The following is a 21346-nucleotide window of genomic DNA, read 5'->3' on the forward strand; positions in this document are numbered from 1 at the left end:
AAAATATTAGATAAAAAAACAAAAAAAAAATATCATTACATTATCAGATTTGGTAAATAAATATTGAAATTGTAATAGTTAAAATTATGGCACGTCTTCGCTTACGGCCATATCACGTTGAAAACACCGGTTCTCGTCCGATCCCCGAAGTTAAGCAACGTAGAGCCTGGTCAGTACTTAGATGGGTGACCGCTTGGGAATACCAGGTGCTGTAAGCATTTCCCCTGAATTTTTGGAAAAACTCATAAAAATGCGTTCGATTTTAATGTAAAATATTAGGTAAAAAAAACAAATAAAGTATCATTAAATTATCAGATTTGGTAAATAAATATTGAAATTGTAATAGTTAAAATTATGGCACGTCTTCGCTTACGGCCATATCACGTTGAAAACACCGGTTCTCGTCCGATCCCCGAAGTTAAGTAACGTAGAGCCTGGTCAGTACTTAGATGGGTGACCGCTTGGGAATACCAGGTGCTGTAAGCATTTCCCCTGAATTTTTGGAAAAACTCATAAAAATGCGTTCGATTTTAATGTAAAATATTAGATAAAAAAAACAAAAAACAAAATATAATTACATTATCAGATTTGGTAAATAAATATTGAAATTGTAATAGTTAAAATTATGGCACGTCTTCGCTTACGGCCATATCACGTTGAAAACACCGGTTCTCGTCCGATCCCCGAAGTTAAGCAACGTAGAGCCTGGTCAGTACTTAGATGGGTGACCGCTTGGGAATACCAGGTGCTGTAAGCATTTCCCCTGAATTTTTGGAAAAACTCATAAAAATGCGTTCGATTTTAATGTAAAATATTAGATAAAAAAACAAAAAACAAAATATCATTACATTATCAGATTTGGTAAATAAATATTGAAATTGTAATAGTTAAAATTATGGCACGTCTTCGCTTACGGCCATATCACGTTGAAAACACCGGTTCTCGTCCGATCCCCGAAGTTAAGCAACGTAGAGCCTGGTCAGTACTTAGATGGGTGACCGCTTGGGAATACCAGGTGCTGTAAGCATTTCCCCTGAATTTTTGGAAAAACTCATAAAAATGCGTTCGATTTTAATGTAAAATATTAGATAAAAAAACAAAAAACAAAATATCATTACATTATCAGATTTGGTAAATAAATATTGAAATTGTAATAGTTAAAATTATGGCACGTCTTCGCTTACGGCCATATCACGTTGAAAACACCGGTTCTCGTCCGATCCCCGAAGTTAAGCAACGTAGAGCCTGGTCAGTACTTAGATGGGTGACCGCTTGGGAATACCAGGTGCTGTAAGCATTTCCCCTGAATTTTTGGAAAAACTCATAAAAATGCGTTCGATTTTAATGTAAAATATTAGATAAAAAAAACAAAAAACAAAATATCATTACATTATCAGATTTGGTAAATAAATATTAAAATTGTAATAGTTAAAATTATGGCACGTCTTCGCTTACGGCCATATCACGTTGAAAACACCGGTTCTCGTCCGATCCCCGAAGTTAAGCAACGTAGAGCCTGGTCAGTACTTAGATGGGTGACCGCTTGGGAATACCAGGTGCTGTAAGCATTTCCCCTGAAGTTTTGGAAAAACTCATAAAAATGCGTTCGATTTTAATGTAAAATATTAGGTAAAAAAAACAATTAAAGTATCATTAAATTATCAGATTTGGTAAATAAATATTGAAATTGTAATAGTTAAAATTATGGCACGTCTTCGCTTACGGCCATATCACGTTGAAAACACCGGTTCTCGTCCGATCCCCGAAGTTAAGCAACGTAGAGCCTGGTCAGTACTTAGATGGGTGACCGCTTGGGAATACCAGGTGCTGTAAACATTTCCCCTGAATTTTTGGAAAAACTCATAAAAATGCGTTCGATTTTAATGTAAAATATTAGGTAAAAAAAACAATTAAAGTATCATTAAATTATCAGATTTGGTAAATAAATATTGAAATTGTAATAGTTAAAATTATGGCACGTCTTCGCTTACGGCCATATCACGTTGAAAACACCGGTTCTCGTCCGATCCCCGAAGTTAAGCAACGTAGAGCCTGGTCAGTACTTAGATGGGTGACCGCTTGGGAATACCAGGTGCTGTAAGCATTTCCCCTGAATTTTTGGAAAAACTCATAAAAATGCGTTCGATTTTAATGTAAAATATTAGGTAACAAAAACAATTAAAGTATCATTAAATTATCAGATTTGGTAAATAAATATTAAAATTGTAATAGTTAAAATTATGGCACGTCTTCGCTTACGGCCATATCACGTTGAAAACACCGGTTCTCGTCCGATCCCCGAAGTTAAGCAACGTAGAGCCTGGTCAGTACTTAGATGGGTGACCGCTTGGGAATACCAGGTGCTGTAAGCATTTCCCCTGAATTTTTGGAAAAACTCATAAAAATGCGTTCGATTTTAATGTAAAATATTAGGTAAAAATAACAATTAAAGTATCATTAAATTATCAGATTTGGTAAATAAATATTGAAATTGTAATAGTTAAAATTATGGCACGTCTTCGCTTACGGCCATATCACGTTGAAAACACCGGTTCTCGTCCGATCCCCGAAGTTAAGCAACGTAGAGCCTGGTCAGTACTTAGATGGGTGACCGCTTGGGAATACCAGGTGCTGTAAGCATTTCCCCTGAAGTTTTGGAAAAACTCATAAAAATGCGTTCGATTTTAATGTAAAATATTAGATAGAAAAACAAAAAACAAAATATCATTACATTATCAGATTTGGTAAATAAATATTGAAATTGTAATAGTTAAAATTATGGCACGTCTTCGCTTACGGCCATATCACGTTGAAAACACCGGTTCTCGTCCGATCCCCGAAGTCAAGCAACGTAGAGCCTGGTCAGTACTTAGATGGGTGACCGCTTGGGAATACCAGGTGCTGTAAGCATTTCCCCTGAATTTTTGGAAAAACTCATAAAAATGCGTTCGATTTTAATGTAAAATATTAGATAAAAAAACAAAAAACAAAATATCATTACATTATCAGATTTGGTAAATAAATATTGAAATTGTAATAGTTAAAATTATGGCACGTCTTCGCTTACGGCCATATCACGTTGAAAACACCGGTTCTCGTCGCATCCCCGAAGTTAAGCAACGTAGAGCCTGGTCAGTACTTAGATGGGTGACCGCTTGGGAATACCAGGTGCTGTAAGCATTTCCCCTGAATTTTTGGAAAAACTCATAAAAATGCGTTCGATTTTAATGTAAAATATTAGGTAAAAAAAACAAATAAAGTATCATTAAATTATCAGATTTGGTAAATAAATATTGAAATTGTAATAGTTAAAATTATGGCACTTCTTCGCTTACGGCCATATCACGTTGAAAACACCGGTTCTCGTCCGATCCCCGAAGTTAAGTAACGTAGAGCCTGGTCAGTACTTAGATGGGTGACCGCTTGGGAATACCAGGTGCTGTAAGCATTTCCCCTGAATTTTTGGAAAAACTCATAAAAATGCGTTCGATTTTAATGTAAAATATTAGATAAAAAAACAAAAAACAAAATATAATTACATTATCAGATTTGGTAAATAAATATTGAAATTGTAATAGTTAAAATTATGGCACGTCTTCGCTTACGGCCATATCACGTTGAAAACACCGGTTCTCGTCCGATCCCCGAAGTTAAGCAACGTAGAGCCTGGTCAGTACTTAGATGGGTGACCGCTTGGGAATACCAGGTGCTGTAAACATTTCCCCTGAATTTTTGGAAAAACTCATAAAAATGCGTTCGATTTTAATGTAAAATATTAGGTAAAAAAAACAATTAAAGTATCATTAAATTATCAGATTTGGTAAATAAATATTGAAATTGTAATAGTTAAAATTATGGCACGTCTTCGCTTACGGCCATATCACGTTGAAAACACCGGTTCTCGTCCGATCCCCGAAGTTAAGCAACGTAGAGCCTGGTCAGTACTTAGATGGGTGACCGCTTGGGAATACCAGGTGCTGTAAGCATTTCCCCTGAATTTTTGGAAAAACTCATAAAAATGCGTTCGATTTTAATGTAAAATATTAGGTAACAAAAACAATTAAAGTATCATTAAATTATCAGATTTGGTAAATAAATATTAAAATTGTAATAGTTAAAATTATGGCACGTCTTCGCTTACGGCCATATCACGTTGAAAAAACCCGGTTCTCGTCCGATCCCCGAAGTTAAGCAACGTAGAGCCTGGTCAGTACTTAGATGGGTGACCGCTTGGGAATACCAGGTGCTGTAAGCATTTCCCCTGAATTTTTGGAAAAACTCATAAAAATGCGTTAGATTTTAATGTAAAATATTAGGTAAAAAAAACAATTAAAGTATCATTAAATTATCAGATTTGGTAAATAAATATTGAAATTGTAATAGTTAAAATTATGGCACGTCTTCGCTTACGGCCATATCACGTTGAAAACACCGGTTCTCGTCCGATCCCCGAAGTTAAGCAACGTAGAGCCTGGTCAGTACTTAGATGCGTGACCGCTTGGGAATACCAGGTGCTGTAAGCATTTCCCCTGAAGTTTTGGAAAAACTCATAAAAATGCGTTCGATTTTAATGTAAAATATTAGATAGAAAAACAAAAAACAAAATATCATTACATTATCAGATTTGGTAAATAAATATTGAAATTGTAATAGTTAAAATTATGGCACGTCTTCGCTTACGGCCATATCACGTTGAAAACACCGGTTCTCGTCCGATCCCCGAAGTCAAGCAACGTAGAGCCTGGTCAGTACTTAGATGGGTGACCGCTTGGGAATACCAGGTGCTGTAAGCATTTCCCCTGAATTTTTGGAAAAACTCATAAAAATGCGTTCGATTTTAATGTAAAATATTAGATAAAAAATCAAAAAACAAAATATCATTACATTATCAGATTTGGTAAATAAATATTGAAATTGTAATAGTTAAAATTATGGCACGTCTTCGCTTACGGCCATATCACGTTGAAAACACCGGTTCTCGTCCGATCCCCGAAGTTAAGCAACGTAGAGCCTGGTCAGTACTTAGATGGGTGACCGCTTGGGAATACCAGGTGCTGTAAGCATTTCCCCTGAATTTTTGGAAAAACTCATAAAAATGCGTTCGATTTTAATGTAAAATATTAGGTAAAAAAAACAAATAAAGTATCATTAAATTATCAGATTTGGTAAATAAATATTGAAATTGTAATAGTTAAAATTATGGCACTTCTTCGCTTACGGCCATATCACGTTGAAAACACCGGTTCTCGTCCGATCCCCGAAGTTAAGTAACGTAGAGCCTGGTCAGTACTTAGATGGGTGACCGCTTGGGAATACCAGGTGCTGTAAGCATTTCCCCTGAATTTTTGGAAAAACTCATAAAAATGCGTTCGATTTTAATGTAAAATATTAGATAAAAAAACAAAAAACAAAATATAATTACATTATCAGATTTGGTAAATAAATATTGAAATTGTAATAGTTAAAATTATGGCACGTCTTCGCTTACGGCCATATCACGTTGAAAACACCGGTTCTCGTCCGATCCCCGAAGTTAAGCAACGTAGAGCCTGGTCAGTACTTAGATGGGTGACCGCTTGGGAATACCAGGTGCTGTAAGCATTTCCCCTGAATTTTTGGAAAAACTCATAAAAATGCGTTCGATTTTAATGTAAAATATTAGATAAAAAAACAAAAAACAAAATATCATTACATTATCAGATTTGGTAAATAAATATTGAAATTGTAATAGTTAAAATTATGGCACGTCTTCGCTTACGGCCATATCACGTTGAAAACACCGGTTCTCGTCCGATCCCCGAAGTTAAGCAACGTAGAGCCTGGTCAGTACTTAGATGGGTGACCGCTTGGGAATACCAGGTGCTGTAAGCATTTCCCCTGAATTTTTGGAAAAACTCATAAAAATGCGTTCGATTTTAATGTAAAATATTAGATAAAAAAACAAAAAACAAAATATCATTACATTATCAGATTTGGTAAATAAATATTGAAATTGTAATAGTTAAAATTATGGCACGTCTTCGCTTACGGCCATATCACGTTGAAAACACCGGTTCTCGTCCGATCCCCGAAGTTAAGCAACGTAGAGCCTGGTCAGTACTTAGATGGGTGACCGCTTGGGAATACCAGGTGCTGTAAGCATTTCCCCTGAAGTTTTGGAAAAACTCATAAAAATGCGTTCGATTTTAATGTAAAATATTAGAAAAAAAAAACAAAAAACAAAATATCATTACATTATCAGATTTGGTAAATAAATATTAAAATTGTAATAGTTAAAATTATGGCACGTCTTCGCTTACGGCCATATCACGTTGAAAACACCGGTTCTCGTCCGATCCCCGAAGTTAAGCAACGTAGAGCCTGGTCAGTACTTAGATGGGTGACCGCTTGGGAATACCAGGTGCTGTAAGCATTTCCCCTGAATTTTTGGAAAAACTCATAAAAATGCGTTCGATTTTAATGTAAAATATTAGGTAAAAAAAACAATTAAAGTATCATTAAATTATCAGATTTGGTAAATAAATATTGAAATTGTAATAGTTAAAATTATGGCACGTCTTCGCTTACGGCCATATTACGTTGAAAACACCGGTTCTCGTCCGATCCCCGAAGTTAAGCAACGTAGAGCCTGGTCAGTACTTAGATGGGTGACCGCTTGGGAATACCAGGTGCTGTAAACATTTCCCCTGAATTTTTGGAAAAACTCATAAAAATGCGTTCGATTTTAATGTAAAATATTAGGTAAAAAAAACAATTAAAGTATCATTAAATTATCAGATTTGGTAAATAAATATTGAAATTGTAATAGTTAAAATTATGGCACGTCTTCGCTTACGGCCATATCACGTTGAAAACACCGGTTCTCGTCCGATCCCCGAAGTTAAGCAACGTAGAGCCTGGTCAGTACTTAGATGGGTGACCGCTTGGGAATACCAGGTGCTGTAAGCATTTCCCCTGAATTTTTGGAAAAACTCATAAAAATGCGTTCGATTTTAATGTAAAATATTAGGTAACAAAAACAATTAAAGTATCATTAAATTATCAGATTTGGTAAATAAATATTAAAATTGTAATAGTTAAAATTATGGCACGTCTTCGCTTACGGCCATATCACGTTGAAAACACCGGTTCTCGTCCGATCCCCGAAGTTAAGCAACGTAGAGCCTGGTCAGTACTTAGATGGGTGACCGCTTGGGAATACCAGGTGCTGTAAGCATTTCCCCTGAATTTTTGGAAAAACTCATAAAAATGCGTTCGATTTTAATGTAAAATATTAGGTAAAAAAAACAATTAAAGTATCATTAAATTATCAGATTTGGTAAATAAATATTGAAATTGTAATAGTTAAAATTATGGCACGTCTTCGCTTACGGCCATATCACGTTGAAAACACCGGTTCTCGTCCGATCCCCGAAGTTAAGCAACGTAGAGCCTGGTCAGTACTTAGATGGGTGACCGCTTGGGAATACCAGGTGCTGTAAGCATTTCCCCTGAAGTTTTGGAAAAACTCATAAAAATGCGTTCGATTTTAATGTAAAATATTAGATAGAAAAACAAAAAAACAAAATATCATTACATTATCAGATTTGGTAAATAAATATTGAAATTGTAATAGTTAAAATTATGGCACTTCTTCGCTTACGGCCATATCACGTTGAAAACACCGGTTCTCGTCCGATCCCCGAAGTCAAGCAACGTAGAGCCTGGTCAGTACTTAGATGTGTGACCGCTTGGGAATACCAGGTGCTGTAAGCATTTCCCCTGAAGTTTTGGAAAAACTCATAAAAATGCGTTCGATTTTAATGTAAAATATTTGATAAAAAAACAAAAAACAAAATATCATTACATTATCAGATTTGGTAAATAAATATTGAAATTGTAATAGTTAAAATTATGGCACGTCTTCGCTTACGGCCATATCACGTTGAAAACACCGGTTCTCGTCCGATCCCCGAAGTTAAGCAACGTAGAGCCTGGTCAGTACTTAGATGGGTGACCGCTTGGGAATACCAGGTGCTGTAAGCATTTCCCCTGAATTTTTGGAAAAACTCATAAAAATGCGTTCGATTTTAATGTAAAATATTAGGTAAAAAAAACAAATAAAGAATCCTTAAATTATCAGATTTGGTAAAAAAATATTGAAATTGTAATAGTTAAAATTATGGCACTTCTTCGCTTACGGCCATATCACGTTGAAAACACCGGTTCTCGTCCGATCCCCGAAGTTAAGTAACGTAGAGCCTGGTCAGTACTTAGATGGGTGACCGCTTGGGAATACCAGGTGCTGTAAGCATTTCCCCTGAATTTTTGGAAAAACTCATAAAAATGCGTTTGATTTTAATGTAAAATATTAGATAAAAAAACAAAAAACAAAATATAATTACATTATCAGATTTGGTAAATAAATATTGAAATTGTAATAGTTAAAATTATGGCACGTCTTCGCTTACGGCCATATCACGTTGAAAACACCGGTTCTCGTCCGATCCCCGAAGTTAAGCAACGTAGAGCCTGGTCAGTACTTAGATGGGTGACCGCTTGGGAATACCAGGTGCTGTAAGCATTTCCCCTGAATTTTTGGAAAAACTCATAAAAATGCGTTCGATTTTAATGTAAAATATTAGATAAAAAAACAAAAAACAAAATATCATTACATTATCAGATTTGGTAAATAAATATTGAAATTGTAATAGTTAAAATTATGGCACGTCTTCGCTTACGGCCATATCACGTTGAAAACACCGGTTCTCGTCCGATCCCCGAAGTTAAGCAACGTAGAGCCTGGTCAGTACTTAGATGGGTGACCGCTTGGGAATACCAGGTGCTGTAAGCATTTCCCCTGAATTTTTGGAAAAACTCATAAAAATGCGTTCGATTTTAATGTAAAATATTAGATAAAAAAACAAAAAACAAAATATCATTACATTATCAGATTTGGTAAATAAATATTGAAATTGTAATAGTTAAAATTATGGCACGTCTTCGCTTACGGCCATATCACGTTGAAAACACCGGTTCTCGTCCGATCCCCGAAGTTAAGCAACGTAGAGCCTGGTCAGTACTTAGATGGGTGACCGCTTGGGAATACCAGGTGCTGTAAGCATTTCCCCTGAATTTTTGGAAAAACTCATAAAAATGCGTTCGATTTTAATGTAAAATATTAGATAAAAAAAACAAAAAACAAAATATCATTACATTATCAGATTTGGTAAATAAATATTAAAATTGTAATAGTTAAAATTATGGCACGTCTTCGCTTACGGCCATATCACGTTGAAAACACCGGTTCTCGTCCGATCCCCGAAGTTAAGCAACGTAGAGCCTGGTCAGTACTTAGATGGGTGACCGCTTGGGAATACCAGGTGCTGTAAGCATTTCCCCTGAATTTTTGGAAAAACTCATAAAAATGCGTTCGATTTTAATGTAAAATATTAGGTAAAAAAAACAATTAAAGTATCATTAAATTATCAGATTTGGTAAATAAATATTGAAATTGTAATAGTTAAAATTATGGCACGTCTTAGCTTACGGCCATATCACGTTGAAAACACCGGTTCTCGTCCGATCCCCGAAGTTAAGCAACGTAGAGCCTGGTCAGTACTTAGATGGGTGACCGCTTGGGAATACCAGGTGCTGTAAGCATTTCCCCTGAATTTTTGGAAAAACTCATAAAAATGCGTTCGATTTTAATGTAAAATATTAGGTAACAAAAACAATTAAAGTATCATTAAATTATCAGATTTGGTAAATAAATATTAAAATTGTAATAGTTAAAATTATGGCACGTCTTCGCTTACGGCCATATCACGTTGAAAACACCGGTTCTCGTCCGATCCCCGAAGTTAAGCAACGTAGAGCCTGGTCAGTACTTAGATGGGTGACCGCTTGGGAATACCAGGTGCTGTAAGCATTTCCCCTGAATTTTTGGAAAAACTCATAAAAATGCGTTCGATTTTAATGTAAAATATTAGGTAAAAAACACAATTAAAGTATCATTAAATTATCAGATTTGGTAAATAAATATTGAAATTGTAATAGTTAAAATTATAGCACGTCTTCGCTTACGGCCATATCACGTTGAAAACACCGGTTCTCGTCCGATCCCCGAAGTTAAGCAACGTAGAGCCTGGTCAGTACTTAGATGGGTGACCGCTTGGGAATACCAGGTGCTGTAAGCATTTCCCCTGAATTTTTGGAAAAAACTCATAAAAATGCGTTCGATTTTAATGTAAAATATTAGATAAAAAAAAACAAATAAAGTATCATTAAATTATCAGATTTGGTAAACAAATATTGAAATTGTAATAGTTAAAATTATGGCACTTCTTCGCTTACGGCCATATCACGTTGAAAACACCGGTTCTCCTCCGATCCCCGAAGTTAAGCAACGTAGAGCCTGGTCAGTACTTAGATGGGTGACCGCTTGGGAATACCAGGTGCTGTAAGCATTTCCCCTGAATTTTTGGAAAAACTCATAAAAATGCGTTCGATTTTAATGTAAAATATTAGATAAAAAAAACAAAAAACAAAATATCATTACATTATCAGATTTGGTAAATAAATATTAAAATTGTAATAGTTAAAATTATGGCACGTCTTCGCTTACGGCCATATCACGTTGAAAACACCGGTTCTCGTCCGATCCCCGAAGTTAAGCAACGTAGAGCCTGGTCAGTACTTAGATGGGTGACCGCTTGGGAATACCAGGTGCTGTAAGCATTTCCCCTGAATTTTTGGAAAAACTCATAAAAATGCGTTCGATTTTAATGTAAAATATTAGATAAAAAAAACAAAAAACAAAATATCATTACATTATCAGATTTGGTAAATAAATATTAAAATTGTAATAGTTAAAATTATGGCACGTCTTCGCTTACGGCCATATCACGTTGAAAACACCGGTCCTCGTCCGATCCCCGAAGTTAAGCAACGTAGAGCCTGGTCAATACTTAGATGGGTGACCGCTTGGGAATACCAGGTGCTGTAAGCATTTCCCCTGAATTTTTGGAAGAACTCATAAAAATGCGTTCGATTTTAATGTAAAATATTAGATAAAAAAACAAAAAACAAAATATCATTACATTATCAGATTTGGTAAATAAATATTGAAATTGTAATAGTTAAAATTATGGCACGTCTTCGCTTACGGCCATATCACGTTGAAAACACCGGTTCTCGTCCGATCCCCGAAGTTAAGCAACGTAGAACCTGGTCAGTACTTAGATGGGTGACCGCTTGGGAATACCAGGTGCTGTAAGCATTTCCCCTGAATTTTTGGAAAAACTCATAAAAATGCGTTCGATTTTAATGTAAAATATTAGATAAAAAAACAAAAAACAAAATATCATTACATTATCAGATTTGGTAAATAGATATTAAAATTGTAATAGTTAAAATTATGGCACGTCTTCGCTTACGGCCATATCACGTTGAAAACACCGGTTCTCGTCCGATCCCCGAAGTTAAGCAACGTAGAGCCTGGTCAGTACTTAGATGGGTGACCGCTTGGGAATACCAGGTGCTGTAAGCATTTCCCCTTAAGTTTTGGAAAAACTCATAAAAATGCGTTCGATTTTAATGTAAAATATTAGATAAAAAAACAAAAAACAAAATATCATTACATTATCAGATTTGGTAAATAAATATTGAAATTGTAATAGTTAAAATTATGGCACGTCTTCGCTTACGGCCATATCACGTTGAAAACACCGGTCCTCGTCCGATCCCCGAAGTTAAGCAACGTAGAGCCTGGTCAGTACTTAGATGGGTGACCGCTTGGGAATACCAGGTGCTGTAAGCATTTCCCCTGAATTTTTGGAAGAACTCATAAAAATGCGTTCGATTTTAATGTAAAATATTAGATAAAAAAACAAAAAACAAAATATCATTACATTATCAGATTTGGTAAATAAATATTGAAATTGTAATAGTTAAAATTATGGCACGTCTTCGCTTACGGCCATATCACGTTGAAAACACCGGTTCTCGTCCGATCGCCGAAGTTAAGCAACGTAGAACCTGGTCAGTACTTAGATGGGTGACCGCTTGGGAATACCAGGTGCTGTAAGCATTTCCCCTGAATTTTTGGAAAAACTCATAAAAATGCGTTCGATTTTAATGTAAAATATTAGATAAAAAAACAAAAAACAAAATATCATTACATTATCAGATTTGGTAAATAAATATTAAAATTGTAATAGTTAAAATTATGGCACGTCTTCGCTTACGGCCATATCACGTTGAAAACACCGGTTCTCGTCCGATCCCCGAAGTTAAGCAACGTAGAGTCTGGTCAGTACTTAGATGGGTGACCGCTTGGGAATACCAGGTGCTGTAAGCATTTCCCCTGAAGTTTTGGAAAAACTCATAAAAATGCGTTCGATTTTAATGTAAAATATTAGATAAAAAAACAAAAAACAAAATATCATTACATTATCAGATTTGGTAAATAAATATTGAAATTGTAATAGTTAAAATTATGGCACGTCTTCGCTTACGGCCATATCACGTTGAAAACACCGGTTCTCGTCCGATCCCCGAAGTTAAGCAACGTAGAGCCTGGTCAGTACTTAGATGGGTGACCGCTTGGGAATACCAGGTGCTGTAAGCATTTCCCCTGAATTTTTGGAAAAACTCATAAAAATGCGTTCGATTTTAATGTAAAATATTAGATAAAAAAACAAAAAACAAAATATCATTACATTATCAGATTTGATAAAAAAATATTGAAATTGTAATAGTTAAAATTATGGAACGTCTTCGCTTACGGCCATATCACGTTGAAAACACCGGTTCTCGTCCGATCCCCGAAGTTAAGCAACGTAGAGCCTGGTCAGTACTTAGATGGGTGACCGCTTGGGAATACCAGGTGCTGTAAGCATTTCCCCTGAAGTTTTGGAAAAACTCATAAAAATGCGTTCGATTTTAATGTAAAATATTAGATAAAAAAACAAAAAACAAAATATCATTACATTATCAGATTTGGTAAATAAATATTGAAATTGTAATAGTTAAAATTATGGCACGTCTTCGCTTACGGCCATATCACGTTGAAAACACCGGTTCTCGTCCGATCCCCGAAGTTAAGCAACGTAGAGCCTGGTCAGTACTTAGATGCGTGACCGCTTGGGAATACCAGGTGCTGTAAGCATTTCCCCTGAATTTTTGGAAAAACTCATAAAAATGCGTTCGATTTTAATGTAAAATATTAGATAAAAAAACAAAAAACAAAATATCATTACATTATCAGATTTGGTAAATAAATATTGAAATTGTAATAGTTAAAATTATGGCACGTCTTCGCTTACGGCCATATCACGTTGAAAACACCGGTTCTCGTCCGATCCCCGAAGTTAAGCAACGTAGAGCCTGGTCAGTACTTAGATGGGTGACCGCTTGGGAATACCAGGTGCTGTAAGCATTTCCCCTGAATTTTTGGAAAAACTCATAAAAATGCGTTCGATTTTAATGTAAAATATTAGGTAAAAAAAACAAATAAAGTATCATTAAATTATCAGATTTGGTAAATAAATATTGAAATTGTAATAGTTAAAATTATGGCACTTCTTCGCTTACGGCCATATCACGTTGAAAACACCGGTTCTCGTCCGATCCCCGAAGTTAAGCAACGTAGAGCCTGGTCAGTACTTAGATGGGTGACCGCTTGGGAATACCAGGTGCTGTAAGCATTTCCCCTGAATTTTTGGAAAAACTCATAAAAATGCGTTCGATTTTAATGTAAAATATTAGATAAAAAAACAAAAAACAAAATATCATTACATTATCAGATTTGGTAAATAAATATTGAAATTGTAATAGTTAAAATTATGGCACGTCTTCGCTTACGGCCATATCACGTTGAAAACACCGGTTCTCGTCCGATCCCCGAAGTTAAGCAACGTAGAGCCTGGTCAGTACTTAGATGGGTGACCGCTTGGGAATACCAGGTGCTGTAAGCATTTCCCCTGAATTTTTGGAAAAACTCATAAAAATGCGTTCGATTTTAATGTAAAATATTAGATAAAAAAACAAAAAACAAAATATCATTACATTATCAGATTTGGTAAATAAATATTGAAATTGTAATAGTTAAAATTATGGCACGTCTTCGCTTACGGCCATATCACGTTGAAAACACCGGTTCTCGTCCGATCCCCGAAGTTAAGCAACGTAGAGCCTGGTCAGTACTTAGATGGGTGACCGCTTAGGAATACCAGGTGCTGTAAGCATTTCCCCTGAATTTTTGGAAAAACTCATAAAAATGCGTTCGATTTTAATGTAAAATATTAGATAAAAAAAACAAAAAACACAATATCATTACATTATCAGATTTGGTAAATAAATATTAAAATTGTAATAGTTAAAATTATGGCACGTCTTCGCTTACGGCCATATCACGTTGAAAACACCGGTTCTCGTCCGATCCCCGAAGTTAAGTAACGTAGAGCCTGGTCAGTACTTAGATGGGTGACCGCTTGGGAATACCAGGTGCTGTAAGCATTTCCCCTGAATTTTTGGAAAAACTCATAAAAATGCGTTCGATTTTAATGTAAAATATTAGATAAAAAAACAAAAAACAAAATATAATTACATTATCAGATTTGGTAAATAAATATTGAAATTGTAATAGTTAAAATTATGGCACGTCTTCGCTTACGGCCATATCACGTTGAAAACACCGGTTCTCGTCCGATCCCCGAAGTTAAGCAACGTAGAGCCTGGTCAGTACTTAGATGGGTGACCGCTTGGGAATACCAGGTGCTGTAAGCATTTCCCCTGAATTTTTGGAAAAACTCATAAAAATGCGTTCGATTTTAATGTAAAATATTAGATAAAAAAACAAAAAACAAAATATCATTACATTATCAGATTTGGTAAATAAATATTGAAATTGTAATAGTTAAAATTATGGCACGTCTTCGCTTACGGCCATATCACGTTGAAAACACCGGTTCTCGTCCGATCCCCGAAGTTAAGCAACGTAGAGCCTGGTCAGTACTTAGATGGGTGACCGCTTGGGAATACCAGGTGCTGTAAGCATTTCCCCTGAATTTTTGGAAAAACTCATAAAAATGCGTTCGATTTTAATGTAAAATATTAGATAAAAAAACAAAAAACAAAATATCATTACATTATCAGATTTGGTAAATAAATATTGAAATTGTAATAGTTAAAATTATGGCACGTCTTCGCTTACGGCCATATCACGTTGAAAACACCGGTTCTCGTCCGATCCCCGAAGTTAAGCAACGTAGAGCCTGGTCAGTACTTAGATGGGTGACCGCTTGGGAATACCAGGTGCTGTAAGCATTTCCCCTGAATTTTTGGAAAAACTCATAAAAATGCGTTCGATTTTAATGTAAAATATTAGATAAAAAAAACAAAAAACAAAATATCATTACATTATCAGATTTGATAAATAAATATTAAAATTGTAATAGTTAAAATTATGGCACGTCTTCGCTTACGGCCATATCACGTTGAAAACACCGGTTCTCGTCCGATCCCCGAAGTTAAGCAACGTAGAGCCTGGTCAGTACTTAGATGGGTGACCGCTTGGGAATACCAGGTGCTGTAAGCATTTCCCCTGAATTTTTGGAAAAACTCATAAAAATGCGTTCGATTTTAATGTAAAATATTAGGTAAAAAAAACAATTAAAGTATCATTAAATTATCAGATTTGGTAAATAAATATTGAAATTGTAATAGTTAAAATTATGGCACGTCTTAGCTTACGGCCATATCACGTTGAAAACACCGGTTCTCGTCCGATCCCCGAAGTTAAGCAACGTAGAGCCTGGTCAGTACTTAGATGGGTGACCGCTTGGGAATACCAGGTGCTGTAAGCATTTCCCCTGAATTTTTGGAAAAACTCATAAAAATGCGTTCGATTTTAATGTAAAATATTAGGTAACAAAAACAATTAAAGTATCATTAAATTATCAGATTTGGTAAATAAATATTAAAATTGTAATAGTTAAAATTATGGCACGTCTTCGCTTACGGCCATATCACGTTGAAAACACCGGTTCTCGTCCGATCCCCGAAGTTAAGCAACGTAGAGCCTGGTCAGTACTTAGATGGGTGACCGCTTGGGAATACCAGGTGCTGTAAGCATTTCCCCTGAATTTTTGGAAAAACTCATAAAAATGCGTTCGATTTTAATGTAAAATATTAGGTAAAAAACACAATTAAAGTATCATTAAATTATCAGATTTGGTAAATAAATATTGAAATTGTAATAGTTAAAATTATGGCACGTCTTCGCTTACGGCCATATCACGTTGAAAACACCGGTTCTCGTCCGATCCCCGAAGTTAAGCAACGTAGAGCCTGGTCAGTACTTAGATGGGTGACCGCTTGGGAATACCAGGTGCTGTAAGCATTTCCCCTGAATTTTTGGAAAAACTCATAAAAATGCGTTCGATTTTAATGTAAAATATTAGATAAAAAAAAACAAATAAAGTATCATTAAATTATCAGATTTGGTAAACAAATATTGAAATTGTAATAGTTAAAATTATGGCACTTCTTCGCTTACGGCCATATCACGTTGAAAACACCGGTTCTCCTCCGATCCCCGAAGTTAAGCAACGTAGAGCCTGGTCAGTACTTAGATGGGTGACCGCTTGGGAATACCAGGTGCTGTAAGCATTTCCCCTGAATTTTTGGAAAAACTCATAAAAATGCGTTCGATTTTAATGTAAAATATTAGATAAAAAAAACAAAAAACAAAATATCATTACATTATCAGATTTGGTAAATAAATATTAAAATTGTAATAGTTAAAATTATGGCACGTCTTCGCTTACGGCCATATCACGTTGAAAACACCGGTTCTCGTCCGATCCCCGAAGTTAAGCAACGTAGAGCCTGGTCAGTACTTAGATGGGTGACCGCTTGGGAATACCAGGTGCTGTAAGCATTTCCCCTGAATTTTTGGAAAAACTCATAAAAATGCGTTCGATTTTAATGTAAAATATTAGATAAAAAAAACAAAAAACAAAATATCATTACATTATCAGATTTGGTAAATAAATATTAAAATTGTAATAGTTAAAATTATGGCACGTCTTCGCTTACGGCCATATCACGTTGAAAACACCGGTCCTCGTCCGATCCCCGAAGTTAAGCAACGTAGAGCCTGGTCAGTACTTAGATGGGTGACCGCTTGGGAATACCAGGTGCTGTAAGCATTTCCCCTGAATTTTTGGAAGAACTCATAAAAATGCGTTCGATTTTAATGTAAAATATTAGATAAAAAAACAAAAAACAAAATATCATTACATTATCAGATTTGGTAAATAAATATTGAAATTGTAATAGTTAAAATTATGGCACGTCTTCGCTTACGGCCATATCACGTTGAAAACACCGGTTCTCGTCCGATCCCCGAAGTTAAGCAACGTAGAACCTGGTCAGTACTTAGATGGGTGACCGCTTGGGAATACCAGGTGCTGTAAGCATTTCCCCTGAATTTTTGGAAAAACTCATAAAAATGCGTTCGATTTTAATGTAAAATATTAGATAAAAAAACAAAAAACAAAATATCATTACATTATCAGATTTGGTAAATAAATATTAAAATTGTAATAGTTGAAATTATGGCACGTCTTCGCTTACGGCCATATCACGTTGAAAACACCGGTTCTCGTCCGATCCCCGAAGTTAAGCAACGTAGAGCCTGGTCAGTACTTAGATGGGTGACCGCTTGGGAATACCAGGTGCTGTAAGCATTTCCCCTGAATTTTTGGAAAAACTCATAAAAATGCGTTCGATTTTAATGTAAAATATTAGATAAAAAAACAAAAAACAAAATATCATTACATTATCAGATTTGGTAAATAAATATTGAAATTGTAATAGTTAAAATTATGGCACGTCTTCGCTTACGGCCATATCACGTTGAAAACACCGGTTCTCGTCCGATCGCCGAAGTTAAGCAACGTAGAACCTGGTCAGTACTTAGATGGGTGACTGCTTGGGAATACCAGGTGCTGTAAGCATTTCCCCTGAATTTTTGGAAAAACTCATAAAAATGCGTTCGATTTTAATGTAAAATATTAGATAAAAAAACAAAAAACAAAATATCATTACATTATCAGATTTGGTAAATAAATATTAAAATTGTAATAGTTAAAATTATGGCACGTCTTCGCTTACGGCCATATCACGTTGAAAACACCGGTTCTCGTCCGATCCCCGAAGTTAAGCAACGTAGAGCCTGGTCAGTACTTAGATGGGTGACCGCTTGGGAATACCAGGTGCTGTAAGCATTTCCCCTGAAGTTTTGGAAAAACTCATAAAAATGCGTTCGATTTTAATGTAAAATATTAGATAAAAAAACAAAAAACAAAATATCATTACATTATCAGATTTGGTAAATAAATATTGAAATTGTAATAGTTAAAATTATGGCACGTCTTCGCTTACGGCCATATCACGTTGAAAACACCGGTTCTCGTCCGATCCCCGAAGTTAAGCAACGTAGAGCCTGGTCAGTACTTAGATGGGTGACCGCTTGGGAATACCAGGTGCTGTAAGCATTTCCCCTGAATTTTTGGAAAAACTCATAAAAATGCGTTCGATTTTAATGTAAAATATTAGATAAAAAAACAAAAAACAAAATATCATTACATTATCAGATTTGATAAAAAAATATTGAAATTGTAATAGTTAAAATTATGGAACGTCTTCGCTTACGGCCATATCACGTTGAAAACACCGGTTCTCGTCCGATCCCCGAAGTTAAGCAACGTAGAGCCTGGTCAGTACTTAGATGGGTGACCGCTTGGGAATACCAGGTGCTGTAAGCATTTCCCCTGAAGTTTTGGAAAAACTCATAAAAATGCGTTCGATTTTAATGTAAAATATTAGATAAAAAAACAAAAAACAAAATATCATTACATTATCAGATTTGGTAAATAAATATTGAAATTGTAATAGTTAAAATTATGGCACGTCTTCGCTTACGGCCATATCACGTTGAAAACACCGGTTCTCGTCCGATCCCCGAAGTTAAGCAACGTAGAGCCTGGTCAGTACTTAGATGCGTGACCGCTTGGGAATACCAGGTGCTGTAAGCATTTCCCCTGAATTTTTGGAAAAACTCATAAAAATGCGTTCGATTTTAATGTAAAATATTAGATAAAAAAACAAAAAACAAAATATCATTACATTATCAGATTGGCTAAATAAATATTGAAATTGTAATAGTTAAAATTATGGCACGTCTTCGCTTACGGCCATATCACGTTGAAAACACCGGTTCTCGTCCGATCCCCGAAGTTAAGCAACGTAGAGCCTGGTCAGTACTTAGATGGGTGACCGCTTGGGAATACCAGGTGCTGTAAGCATTTCCCCTGAATTTTTGGAAAAACTCATAAAAATGCGTTCGATTTTAATGTAAAATATTAGGTAAAAAAAACAAATAAAGTATCATTAAATTATCAGATTTGGTAAATAAATATTGAAATTGTAATAGTTAAAATTATGGCACTTCTTCGCTTACGGCCATATCACGTTGAAAACACCGGTTCTCGTCCGATCCCCGAAGTTAAGCAACGTAGAGCCTGGTCAGTACTTAGATGGGTGACCGCTTGGGAATACCAGGTGCTGTAAGCATTTCCCCTGAATTTTTGGAAAAACTCATAAAAATGCGTTCGATTTTAATGTAAAATATTAGATAAAAAAACAAAAAACAAAATATCATTACATTATCAGATTTGGTAAATAAATATTGAAATTGTAATAGTTAAAATTATGGCACGTCTTCGCTTACGGCCATATCACGTTGAAAACACCGGTTCTCGTCCGATCCCCGAAGTTAAGCAACGTAGAGCCTGGTCAGTACTTAGATGGGTGACCGCTTGGGAATACCAGGTGCTGTAAGCATTTCCCCTGAATTTTTGGAAAAACTCATAAAAATGCGTTCGATTTTAATGTAAAATATTAGGTAACAAAAACAATTAAAGTATCATTAAATTATCAGATTTGGTAAATAAATATTAAAATTGTAATAGTTAAAATTATGGCACGTCTTCGCTTACGGCCATATCACGTTGAAAACACCGGTTCTCGTCCGATCCCCGAAGTTAAGCAACGTAGAGCCTGGTCAGTACTTAGATGGGTGACCGCTTGGGAATACCAGGTGCTGTAAGCATTTCCCCTGAATTTTTGGAAAAACTCATAAAAATGCGTTCGATTTTAATGTAAAATATTAGATAAAAAAACAAAAAACAAAATATCATTACATTATCAGATTTGGTAAATAAATATTGAAATTGTAATAGTTAAAATTATGGCACGTCTTCGCTTACGGCCATATCACGTTGAAAACACCGGTTCTCGTCCGATCCCCGAAGTTAAGCAACGTAGAGCCTGGTCAGTACTTAGATGGGTGACCGCTTGGGAATACCAGGTGCTGTAAGCATTTCCCCTGAATTTTTGGAAAAACTCATAAAAATGCGTTCGATTTTAATGTAAAATATTAGATAAAAAAACAAAAAACAAAATATCATTACATTATCAGATTTGGTAAATAAATATTGAAATTGTAATAGTTAAAATTATGGCACGTCTTCGCTTACGGCCATATCACGTTGAAAACACCGGTTCTCGTCCGATCCCCGAAGTTAAGCAACGTAGAGCCTGGTCAGTACTTAGATGGGTGACCGCTTGGGAATACCAGGTGCTGTAAGCATTTCCCCTGAATTTTTGGAAAAACTCATAAAAATGCGTTCGATTTTAATGTAAAATATTAGATAAAAAAAACAAAAAACAAAATATCATTACATTATCAGATTTGGTAAATAAATATTAAAATTGTAATAGTTAAAATTATGGCACGTCTTCGCTTACGGCCATATCACGTTGAAAACACCGGTTCTCGTCCGATCCCCGAAGTTAAGCAACGTAGAGCCTGGTCAGTACTTAGATGGGTGACCGCTTGGGAATACCAGGTGCTGTAAGCATTTCCCCTGAATTTTTGGAAAAACTCATAAAAATGCGTTCGATTTTAATGTAAAATATTAGGTAAAAAAAACAATTAAAGTATCATTAAATTATCAGATTTGGTAAATAAATATTGAAATTGTAATAGTTAAAATTATGGCACGTCTTAGCTTACGGCCATATCACGTTGAAAACACCGGTTCTCGTCCGATCCCCGAAGTTAAGCAACGTAGAGCCTGGTCAGTACTTAGATGGGTGACCGCTTGGGAATACCAGGTGCTGTAAGCATTTCCCCTGAATTTTTGGAAAAACTCATAAAAATGCGTTCGATTTTAATGTAAAATATTAGGTAACAAAAAAAATTAAAGTTGCATTAAATTATCAGATTTGGTAA

General features: G+C 35.4%; 79 non-coding genes across 79 annotated transcripts; all 79 read left to right on the forward strand.

The window, feature by feature from the left end:
• Positions 1-99: 99 nt before the first annotated feature.
• LOC145301579 (5S ribosomal RNA) lies at positions 100-218 on the forward strand. Its single transcript, XR_013873527.1, has one exon. It is a non-coding gene; the product is annotated as a 5S ribosomal RNA (ribosomal RNA).
• Positions 219-367: 149 nt separating this feature from the next.
• LOC145299822 (5S ribosomal RNA) lies at positions 368-486 on the forward strand. Its single transcript, XR_013872066.1, has one exon. It is a non-coding gene; the product is annotated as a 5S ribosomal RNA (ribosomal RNA).
• Positions 487-638: 152 nt separating this feature from the next.
• On the forward strand, positions 639-757 carry LOC145301587 (5S ribosomal RNA). Its single transcript, XR_013873529.1, has one exon. It is a non-coding gene; the product is annotated as a 5S ribosomal RNA (ribosomal RNA).
• A 151-nt stretch (positions 758-908) lies between these two features.
• On the forward strand, positions 909-1027 carry LOC145301589 (5S ribosomal RNA). The gene has a single exon (XR_013873532.1). It is a non-coding gene; the product is annotated as a 5S ribosomal RNA (ribosomal RNA).
• A 151-nt stretch (positions 1028-1178) lies between these two features.
• LOC145301590 (5S ribosomal RNA) lies at positions 1179-1297 on the forward strand. Its single transcript, XR_013873533.1, has one exon. It is a non-coding gene; the product is annotated as a 5S ribosomal RNA (ribosomal RNA).
• Positions 1298-1449: 152 nt separating this feature from the next.
• Positions 1450-1568, forward strand: LOC145301591 (5S ribosomal RNA). The gene has a single exon (XR_013873534.1). It is a non-coding gene; the product is annotated as a 5S ribosomal RNA (ribosomal RNA).
• A 149-nt stretch (positions 1569-1717) lies between these two features.
• On the forward strand, positions 1718-1836 carry LOC145299921 (5S ribosomal RNA). Its single transcript, XR_013872163.1, has one exon. It is a non-coding gene; the product is annotated as a 5S ribosomal RNA (ribosomal RNA).
• Positions 1837-1985: 149 nt separating this feature from the next.
• On the forward strand, positions 1986-2104 carry LOC145301592 (5S ribosomal RNA). Its single transcript, XR_013873535.1, has one exon. It is a non-coding gene; the product is annotated as a 5S ribosomal RNA (ribosomal RNA).
• Positions 2105-2253: 149 nt separating this feature from the next.
• LOC145301593 (5S ribosomal RNA) lies at positions 2254-2372 on the forward strand. The gene has a single exon (XR_013873537.1). It is a non-coding gene; the product is annotated as a 5S ribosomal RNA (ribosomal RNA).
• Positions 2373-2521: 149 nt separating this feature from the next.
• On the forward strand, positions 2522-2640 carry LOC145301594 (5S ribosomal RNA). The gene has a single exon (XR_013873538.1). It is a non-coding gene; the product is annotated as a 5S ribosomal RNA (ribosomal RNA).
• A 151-nt stretch (positions 2641-2791) lies between these two features.
• On the forward strand, positions 2792-2910 carry LOC145299670 (5S ribosomal RNA). Its single transcript, XR_013871920.1, has one exon. It is a non-coding gene; the product is annotated as a 5S ribosomal RNA (ribosomal RNA).
• Positions 2911-3061: 151 nt separating this feature from the next.
• LOC145301155 (5S ribosomal RNA) lies at positions 3062-3180 on the forward strand. The gene has a single exon (XR_013873356.1). It is a non-coding gene; the product is annotated as a 5S ribosomal RNA (ribosomal RNA).
• A 149-nt stretch (positions 3181-3329) lies between these two features.
• LOC145299823 (5S ribosomal RNA) lies at positions 3330-3448 on the forward strand. Its single transcript, XR_013872067.1, has one exon. It is a non-coding gene; the product is annotated as a 5S ribosomal RNA (ribosomal RNA).
• A 151-nt stretch (positions 3449-3599) lies between these two features.
• LOC145299922 (5S ribosomal RNA) lies at positions 3600-3718 on the forward strand. Its single transcript, XR_013872164.1, has one exon. It is a non-coding gene; the product is annotated as a 5S ribosomal RNA (ribosomal RNA).
• A 149-nt stretch (positions 3719-3867) lies between these two features.
• LOC145301595 (5S ribosomal RNA) lies at positions 3868-3986 on the forward strand. The gene has a single exon (XR_013873539.1). It is a non-coding gene; the product is annotated as a 5S ribosomal RNA (ribosomal RNA).
• A 149-nt stretch (positions 3987-4135) lies between these two features.
• Positions 4136-4255, forward strand: LOC145300942 (5S ribosomal RNA). Its single transcript, XR_013873149.1, has one exon. It is a non-coding gene; the product is annotated as a 5S ribosomal RNA (ribosomal RNA).
• A 149-nt stretch (positions 4256-4404) lies between these two features.
• Positions 4405-4523, forward strand: LOC145300705 (5S ribosomal RNA). Its single transcript, XR_013872917.1, has one exon. It is a non-coding gene; the product is annotated as a 5S ribosomal RNA (ribosomal RNA).
• A 151-nt stretch (positions 4524-4674) lies between these two features.
• LOC145299672 (5S ribosomal RNA) lies at positions 4675-4793 on the forward strand. Its single transcript, XR_013871921.1, has one exon. It is a non-coding gene; the product is annotated as a 5S ribosomal RNA (ribosomal RNA).
• Positions 4794-4944: 151 nt separating this feature from the next.
• Positions 4945-5063, forward strand: LOC145301596 (5S ribosomal RNA). Its single transcript, XR_013873540.1, has one exon. It is a non-coding gene; the product is annotated as a 5S ribosomal RNA (ribosomal RNA).
• Positions 5064-5212: 149 nt separating this feature from the next.
• On the forward strand, positions 5213-5331 carry LOC145299824 (5S ribosomal RNA). The gene has a single exon (XR_013872068.1). It is a non-coding gene; the product is annotated as a 5S ribosomal RNA (ribosomal RNA).
• A 151-nt stretch (positions 5332-5482) lies between these two features.
• Positions 5483-5601, forward strand: LOC145301597 (5S ribosomal RNA). The gene has a single exon (XR_013873541.1). It is a non-coding gene; the product is annotated as a 5S ribosomal RNA (ribosomal RNA).
• Positions 5602-5752: 151 nt separating this feature from the next.
• LOC145301598 (5S ribosomal RNA) lies at positions 5753-5871 on the forward strand. The gene has a single exon (XR_013873543.1). It is a non-coding gene; the product is annotated as a 5S ribosomal RNA (ribosomal RNA).
• A 151-nt stretch (positions 5872-6022) lies between these two features.
• LOC145301600 (5S ribosomal RNA) lies at positions 6023-6141 on the forward strand. Its single transcript, XR_013873545.1, has one exon. It is a non-coding gene; the product is annotated as a 5S ribosomal RNA (ribosomal RNA).
• A 152-nt stretch (positions 6142-6293) lies between these two features.
• Positions 6294-6412, forward strand: LOC145301601 (5S ribosomal RNA). The gene has a single exon (XR_013873546.1). It is a non-coding gene; the product is annotated as a 5S ribosomal RNA (ribosomal RNA).
• Positions 6413-6561: 149 nt separating this feature from the next.
• Positions 6562-6680, forward strand: LOC145300591 (5S ribosomal RNA). The gene has a single exon (XR_013872805.1). It is a non-coding gene; the product is annotated as a 5S ribosomal RNA (ribosomal RNA).
• A 149-nt stretch (positions 6681-6829) lies between these two features.
• LOC145301602 (5S ribosomal RNA) lies at positions 6830-6948 on the forward strand. The gene has a single exon (XR_013873547.1). It is a non-coding gene; the product is annotated as a 5S ribosomal RNA (ribosomal RNA).
• Positions 6949-7097: 149 nt separating this feature from the next.
• Positions 7098-7216, forward strand: LOC145301603 (5S ribosomal RNA). The gene has a single exon (XR_013873548.1). It is a non-coding gene; the product is annotated as a 5S ribosomal RNA (ribosomal RNA).
• Positions 7217-7365: 149 nt separating this feature from the next.
• Positions 7366-7484, forward strand: LOC145301605 (5S ribosomal RNA). The gene has a single exon (XR_013873549.1). It is a non-coding gene; the product is annotated as a 5S ribosomal RNA (ribosomal RNA).
• Positions 7485-7636: 152 nt separating this feature from the next.
• On the forward strand, positions 7637-7755 carry LOC145300939 (5S ribosomal RNA). The gene has a single exon (XR_013873146.1). It is a non-coding gene; the product is annotated as a 5S ribosomal RNA (ribosomal RNA).
• Positions 7756-7906: 151 nt separating this feature from the next.
• LOC145301606 (5S ribosomal RNA) lies at positions 7907-8025 on the forward strand. The gene has a single exon (XR_013873550.1). It is a non-coding gene; the product is annotated as a 5S ribosomal RNA (ribosomal RNA).
• Positions 8026-8174: 149 nt separating this feature from the next.
• LOC145299826 (5S ribosomal RNA) lies at positions 8175-8293 on the forward strand. The gene has a single exon (XR_013872070.1). It is a non-coding gene; the product is annotated as a 5S ribosomal RNA (ribosomal RNA).
• A 151-nt stretch (positions 8294-8444) lies between these two features.
• LOC145301607 (5S ribosomal RNA) lies at positions 8445-8563 on the forward strand. The gene has a single exon (XR_013873551.1). It is a non-coding gene; the product is annotated as a 5S ribosomal RNA (ribosomal RNA).
• A 151-nt stretch (positions 8564-8714) lies between these two features.
• LOC145301608 (5S ribosomal RNA) lies at positions 8715-8833 on the forward strand. Its single transcript, XR_013873552.1, has one exon. It is a non-coding gene; the product is annotated as a 5S ribosomal RNA (ribosomal RNA).
• Positions 8834-8984: 151 nt separating this feature from the next.
• Positions 8985-9103, forward strand: LOC145301609 (5S ribosomal RNA). Its single transcript, XR_013873553.1, has one exon. It is a non-coding gene; the product is annotated as a 5S ribosomal RNA (ribosomal RNA).
• Positions 9104-9255: 152 nt separating this feature from the next.
• Positions 9256-9374, forward strand: LOC145301610 (5S ribosomal RNA). Its single transcript, XR_013873554.1, has one exon. It is a non-coding gene; the product is annotated as a 5S ribosomal RNA (ribosomal RNA).
• A 149-nt stretch (positions 9375-9523) lies between these two features.
• On the forward strand, positions 9524-9642 carry LOC145301612 (5S ribosomal RNA). The gene has a single exon (XR_013873556.1). It is a non-coding gene; the product is annotated as a 5S ribosomal RNA (ribosomal RNA).
• Positions 9643-9791: 149 nt separating this feature from the next.
• On the forward strand, positions 9792-9910 carry LOC145301613 (5S ribosomal RNA). The gene has a single exon (XR_013873557.1). It is a non-coding gene; the product is annotated as a 5S ribosomal RNA (ribosomal RNA).
• Positions 9911-10059: 149 nt separating this feature from the next.
• Positions 10060-10178, forward strand: LOC145301614 (5S ribosomal RNA). The gene has a single exon (XR_013873558.1). It is a non-coding gene; the product is annotated as a 5S ribosomal RNA (ribosomal RNA).
• Positions 10179-10329: 151 nt separating this feature from the next.
• LOC145299626 (5S ribosomal RNA) lies at positions 10330-10448 on the forward strand. The gene has a single exon (XR_013871877.1). It is a non-coding gene; the product is annotated as a 5S ribosomal RNA (ribosomal RNA).
• Positions 10449-10600: 152 nt separating this feature from the next.
• On the forward strand, positions 10601-10719 carry LOC145301616 (5S ribosomal RNA). Its single transcript, XR_013873559.1, has one exon. It is a non-coding gene; the product is annotated as a 5S ribosomal RNA (ribosomal RNA).
• Positions 10720-10871: 152 nt separating this feature from the next.
• Positions 10872-10990, forward strand: LOC145300855 (5S ribosomal RNA). The gene has a single exon (XR_013873065.1). It is a non-coding gene; the product is annotated as a 5S ribosomal RNA (ribosomal RNA).
• A 151-nt stretch (positions 10991-11141) lies between these two features.
• Positions 11142-11260, forward strand: LOC145299642 (5S ribosomal RNA). The gene has a single exon (XR_013871893.1). It is a non-coding gene; the product is annotated as a 5S ribosomal RNA (ribosomal RNA).
• A 151-nt stretch (positions 11261-11411) lies between these two features.
• On the forward strand, positions 11412-11530 carry LOC145301617 (5S ribosomal RNA). Its single transcript, XR_013873560.1, has one exon. It is a non-coding gene; the product is annotated as a 5S ribosomal RNA (ribosomal RNA).
• A 151-nt stretch (positions 11531-11681) lies between these two features.
• On the forward strand, positions 11682-11800 carry LOC145300137 (5S ribosomal RNA). The gene has a single exon (XR_013872373.1). It is a non-coding gene; the product is annotated as a 5S ribosomal RNA (ribosomal RNA).
• Positions 11801-11951: 151 nt separating this feature from the next.
• On the forward strand, positions 11952-12070 carry LOC145299384 (5S ribosomal RNA). Its single transcript, XR_013871642.1, has one exon. It is a non-coding gene; the product is annotated as a 5S ribosomal RNA (ribosomal RNA).
• A 151-nt stretch (positions 12071-12221) lies between these two features.
• LOC145299960 (5S ribosomal RNA) lies at positions 12222-12340 on the forward strand. The gene has a single exon (XR_013872201.1). It is a non-coding gene; the product is annotated as a 5S ribosomal RNA (ribosomal RNA).
• Positions 12341-12491: 151 nt separating this feature from the next.
• On the forward strand, positions 12492-12610 carry LOC145301618 (5S ribosomal RNA). Its single transcript, XR_013873561.1, has one exon. It is a non-coding gene; the product is annotated as a 5S ribosomal RNA (ribosomal RNA).
• Positions 12611-12761: 151 nt separating this feature from the next.
• On the forward strand, positions 12762-12880 carry LOC145301619 (5S ribosomal RNA). Its single transcript, XR_013873562.1, has one exon. It is a non-coding gene; the product is annotated as a 5S ribosomal RNA (ribosomal RNA).
• A 151-nt stretch (positions 12881-13031) lies between these two features.
• Positions 13032-13150, forward strand: LOC145300707 (5S ribosomal RNA). The gene has a single exon (XR_013872919.1). It is a non-coding gene; the product is annotated as a 5S ribosomal RNA (ribosomal RNA).
• A 151-nt stretch (positions 13151-13301) lies between these two features.
• LOC145301620 (5S ribosomal RNA) lies at positions 13302-13420 on the forward strand. The gene has a single exon (XR_013873564.1). It is a non-coding gene; the product is annotated as a 5S ribosomal RNA (ribosomal RNA).
• Positions 13421-13569: 149 nt separating this feature from the next.
• LOC145301621 (5S ribosomal RNA) lies at positions 13570-13688 on the forward strand. Its single transcript, XR_013873565.1, has one exon. It is a non-coding gene; the product is annotated as a 5S ribosomal RNA (ribosomal RNA).
• A 151-nt stretch (positions 13689-13839) lies between these two features.
• On the forward strand, positions 13840-13958 carry LOC145301622 (5S ribosomal RNA). The gene has a single exon (XR_013873566.1). It is a non-coding gene; the product is annotated as a 5S ribosomal RNA (ribosomal RNA).
• Positions 13959-14109: 151 nt separating this feature from the next.
• LOC145299725 (5S ribosomal RNA) lies at positions 14110-14228 on the forward strand. Its single transcript, XR_013871973.1, has one exon. It is a non-coding gene; the product is annotated as a 5S ribosomal RNA (ribosomal RNA).
• Positions 14229-14380: 152 nt separating this feature from the next.
• On the forward strand, positions 14381-14499 carry LOC145299827 (5S ribosomal RNA). The gene has a single exon (XR_013872071.1). It is a non-coding gene; the product is annotated as a 5S ribosomal RNA (ribosomal RNA).
• A 151-nt stretch (positions 14500-14650) lies between these two features.
• Positions 14651-14769, forward strand: LOC145301624 (5S ribosomal RNA). The gene has a single exon (XR_013873568.1). It is a non-coding gene; the product is annotated as a 5S ribosomal RNA (ribosomal RNA).
• A 151-nt stretch (positions 14770-14920) lies between these two features.
• Positions 14921-15039, forward strand: LOC145301625 (5S ribosomal RNA). Its single transcript, XR_013873570.1, has one exon. It is a non-coding gene; the product is annotated as a 5S ribosomal RNA (ribosomal RNA).
• Positions 15040-15190: 151 nt separating this feature from the next.
• On the forward strand, positions 15191-15309 carry LOC145301626 (5S ribosomal RNA). The gene has a single exon (XR_013873571.1). It is a non-coding gene; the product is annotated as a 5S ribosomal RNA (ribosomal RNA).
• Positions 15310-15461: 152 nt separating this feature from the next.
• LOC145301627 (5S ribosomal RNA) lies at positions 15462-15580 on the forward strand. Its single transcript, XR_013873572.1, has one exon. It is a non-coding gene; the product is annotated as a 5S ribosomal RNA (ribosomal RNA).
• Positions 15581-15729: 149 nt separating this feature from the next.
• Positions 15730-15848, forward strand: LOC145301628 (5S ribosomal RNA). Its single transcript, XR_013873573.1, has one exon. It is a non-coding gene; the product is annotated as a 5S ribosomal RNA (ribosomal RNA).
• A 149-nt stretch (positions 15849-15997) lies between these two features.
• On the forward strand, positions 15998-16116 carry LOC145301629 (5S ribosomal RNA). Its single transcript, XR_013873574.1, has one exon. It is a non-coding gene; the product is annotated as a 5S ribosomal RNA (ribosomal RNA).
• Positions 16117-16265: 149 nt separating this feature from the next.
• Positions 16266-16384, forward strand: LOC145301630 (5S ribosomal RNA). Its single transcript, XR_013873575.1, has one exon. It is a non-coding gene; the product is annotated as a 5S ribosomal RNA (ribosomal RNA).
• Positions 16385-16534: 150 nt separating this feature from the next.
• On the forward strand, positions 16535-16653 carry LOC145299628 (5S ribosomal RNA). The gene has a single exon (XR_013871879.1). It is a non-coding gene; the product is annotated as a 5S ribosomal RNA (ribosomal RNA).
• Positions 16654-16805: 152 nt separating this feature from the next.
• Positions 16806-16924, forward strand: LOC145301632 (5S ribosomal RNA). Its single transcript, XR_013873576.1, has one exon. It is a non-coding gene; the product is annotated as a 5S ribosomal RNA (ribosomal RNA).
• Positions 16925-17076: 152 nt separating this feature from the next.
• On the forward strand, positions 17077-17195 carry LOC145300138 (5S ribosomal RNA). Its single transcript, XR_013872374.1, has one exon. It is a non-coding gene; the product is annotated as a 5S ribosomal RNA (ribosomal RNA).
• Positions 17196-17346: 151 nt separating this feature from the next.
• On the forward strand, positions 17347-17465 carry LOC145299643 (5S ribosomal RNA). The gene has a single exon (XR_013871894.1). It is a non-coding gene; the product is annotated as a 5S ribosomal RNA (ribosomal RNA).
• Positions 17466-17616: 151 nt separating this feature from the next.
• LOC145301633 (5S ribosomal RNA) lies at positions 17617-17735 on the forward strand. The gene has a single exon (XR_013873577.1). It is a non-coding gene; the product is annotated as a 5S ribosomal RNA (ribosomal RNA).
• Positions 17736-17886: 151 nt separating this feature from the next.
• LOC145299952 (5S ribosomal RNA) lies at positions 17887-18005 on the forward strand. Its single transcript, XR_013872193.1, has one exon. It is a non-coding gene; the product is annotated as a 5S ribosomal RNA (ribosomal RNA).
• Positions 18006-18156: 151 nt separating this feature from the next.
• On the forward strand, positions 18157-18275 carry LOC145301634 (5S ribosomal RNA). The gene has a single exon (XR_013873578.1). It is a non-coding gene; the product is annotated as a 5S ribosomal RNA (ribosomal RNA).
• Positions 18276-18426: 151 nt separating this feature from the next.
• LOC145301636 (5S ribosomal RNA) lies at positions 18427-18545 on the forward strand. Its single transcript, XR_013873580.1, has one exon. It is a non-coding gene; the product is annotated as a 5S ribosomal RNA (ribosomal RNA).
• Positions 18546-18696: 151 nt separating this feature from the next.
• LOC145301637 (5S ribosomal RNA) lies at positions 18697-18815 on the forward strand. Its single transcript, XR_013873581.1, has one exon. It is a non-coding gene; the product is annotated as a 5S ribosomal RNA (ribosomal RNA).
• Positions 18816-18966: 151 nt separating this feature from the next.
• Positions 18967-19085, forward strand: LOC145300708 (5S ribosomal RNA). The gene has a single exon (XR_013872920.1). It is a non-coding gene; the product is annotated as a 5S ribosomal RNA (ribosomal RNA).
• Positions 19086-19236: 151 nt separating this feature from the next.
• LOC145301638 (5S ribosomal RNA) lies at positions 19237-19355 on the forward strand. The gene has a single exon (XR_013873582.1). It is a non-coding gene; the product is annotated as a 5S ribosomal RNA (ribosomal RNA).
• A 149-nt stretch (positions 19356-19504) lies between these two features.
• LOC145301639 (5S ribosomal RNA) lies at positions 19505-19623 on the forward strand. Its single transcript, XR_013873583.1, has one exon. It is a non-coding gene; the product is annotated as a 5S ribosomal RNA (ribosomal RNA).
• Positions 19624-19774: 151 nt separating this feature from the next.
• LOC145301640 (5S ribosomal RNA) lies at positions 19775-19893 on the forward strand. Its single transcript, XR_013873584.1, has one exon. It is a non-coding gene; the product is annotated as a 5S ribosomal RNA (ribosomal RNA).
• Positions 19894-20042: 149 nt separating this feature from the next.
• On the forward strand, positions 20043-20161 carry LOC145301641 (5S ribosomal RNA). The gene has a single exon (XR_013873585.1). It is a non-coding gene; the product is annotated as a 5S ribosomal RNA (ribosomal RNA).
• A 151-nt stretch (positions 20162-20312) lies between these two features.
• LOC145301642 (5S ribosomal RNA) lies at positions 20313-20431 on the forward strand. Its single transcript, XR_013873586.1, has one exon. It is a non-coding gene; the product is annotated as a 5S ribosomal RNA (ribosomal RNA).
• Positions 20432-20582: 151 nt separating this feature from the next.
• LOC145301643 (5S ribosomal RNA) lies at positions 20583-20701 on the forward strand. Its single transcript, XR_013873587.1, has one exon. It is a non-coding gene; the product is annotated as a 5S ribosomal RNA (ribosomal RNA).
• A 152-nt stretch (positions 20702-20853) lies between these two features.
• Positions 20854-20972, forward strand: LOC145301644 (5S ribosomal RNA). The gene has a single exon (XR_013873588.1). It is a non-coding gene; the product is annotated as a 5S ribosomal RNA (ribosomal RNA).
• A 149-nt stretch (positions 20973-21121) lies between these two features.
• Positions 21122-21240, forward strand: LOC145301645 (5S ribosomal RNA). Its single transcript, XR_013873589.1, has one exon. It is a non-coding gene; the product is annotated as a 5S ribosomal RNA (ribosomal RNA).
• Positions 21241-21346: the final 106 nt, after the last annotated feature.

This window comes from Euprymna scolopes, chromosome 18, assembly GCF_053919585.1.
Source record: "Euprymna scolopes isolate OS-2025 chromosome 18, ASM5391958v1, whole genome shotgun sequence".
Taxonomy (NCBI): Eukaryota; Metazoa; Mollusca; class Cephalopoda; order Sepiida; family Sepiolidae; genus Euprymna; species Euprymna scolopes.